The sequence below is a fragment of the Anopheles moucheti genome, assembly GCF_943734755.1.
Source record: "Anopheles moucheti chromosome X unlocalized genomic scaffold, idAnoMoucSN_F20_07 X_unloc_11, whole genome shotgun sequence".
In the NCBI taxonomy this organism is placed as follows: domain Eukaryota; kingdom Metazoa; phylum Arthropoda; class Insecta; order Diptera; family Culicidae; genus Anopheles; species Anopheles moucheti.
In genome coordinates this window covers 49068-50000 of record NW_026453517.1, presented here as the reverse complement: position 1 = coordinate 50000, position 933 = coordinate 49068, and positions in this window count along the sequence as shown.

The following is a 933-nucleotide window of genomic DNA, read 5'->3' as shown; positions in this document are numbered from 1 at the left end:
CCCAAAAGGTAACATAGCAGTTTGTTCTGCTGATACCGTGTTTCTCTATCTCTCTAACCAACTCACACAACAACATATATGTATTGATCGGTAATGATCCTTCCGCAGGTTCACCTACGGAAACCTTGTTACGACTTTTACTTCCTCTAAATCATCAAGTTCGGTCAACTTCGGCCATGCCAGCTGCAGCTCACGAAGGAACCGCGGAAGGTGTGCCTCCAGAGACCTCACTAAATAATCCATCGGTAGTAGCGACGGGCGGTGTGTACAAAGGGCAGGGACGTAATCAGCGCTAGCTAATGACTAGCACTTACTAGAAATTCCAGGTTCATGGGGACCGTTGCAGTCCCCAATCCCAACTAAATGAGCATTTGGGTGATTTCCCGTTCCTCTCGGAATGGGGGCGCCAATTGGCGAGAACACGCTGCTGCTCACATTGTAGCACGCGTGCAGCCCAGAACATCTAAGGGCATCACGGACCTGTTATCGCTCATTCTCACCTTGCTAAACACAAGTTGTCCCGCTAAGCAGGGCAAACGTGGCCGACGACCGCCCGTGAAGGGGCCGCCGGCCTTGACGTCAGGTGCGCCCGGAGGTGCACTGCTGACAGCGTTCTAGTTAGCTTGTTTGAGTCGCGTTCGTTATCGGAATTAACCAGACAAATCATTCCACGAACTAAGAACGGCCATGCACCACTACCCTTAAATTTGAGAAAGAGCTCTCAATCTGTCTTACCTCGATAAGTTCGGACCTGGTAAATTTTCCCGTGTTGAGTCAAATTAAGCCGCAAGCTCCACTTCGTTTTTTTTTTTTTTTGTTAACACTCAAGGGATTTATTTGTACAAAAGCTTAAAATTAAACTTATATCTATCCCTTGTCTCCCCCTCCTGGACCCGTTCCCTAGCGGGGCTTGGGACCAGGAGTATTAAGCGC